Raw genomic sequence first — 381 nt, 5'->3', positions numbered from 1 at the left:
TGTGGTGTGACTCTTGTATATATTATTATAAACCCATTGACTAATATTGATGATCATTTTGGGTCCTTCAGTGATTGAACTTACCAGTTTGTGTAATGGTGACATGGCACGTAGTCTCTAAAATGAATCAGCCCGAAAGGAATAGTATTAACTAGTGAGGACTTACACTGTCTGCCAGGTACTGTTCTCAGTGTTTTTGTGTATTAAACTTAAGAATCTTCACAATAACCCAGTGAGGTAGGTATGTTATTATCCCAGTATTACAGATGAGAAAAATGAGGTACAAGAGAGTTTTGATGACATGCCCATGTCACAGAGCAAGAAAGTCCTAGAGCAGAGATTTAAACCCAGGGTGTTTTGAGTCAGTGATTTGAGAGGATG

The sequence above is a fragment of the Elephas maximus genome, chromosome 5, assembly GCF_024166365.1.
Source record: "Elephas maximus indicus isolate mEleMax1 chromosome 5, mEleMax1 primary haplotype, whole genome shotgun sequence".
Classification (NCBI taxonomy): Eukaryota; Metazoa; Chordata; class Mammalia; order Proboscidea; family Elephantidae; genus Elephas; species Elephas maximus.
The sequence above is the reverse complement of the archived record's forward strand: the minus strand, read 5'-3'. Positions refer to the sequence as shown.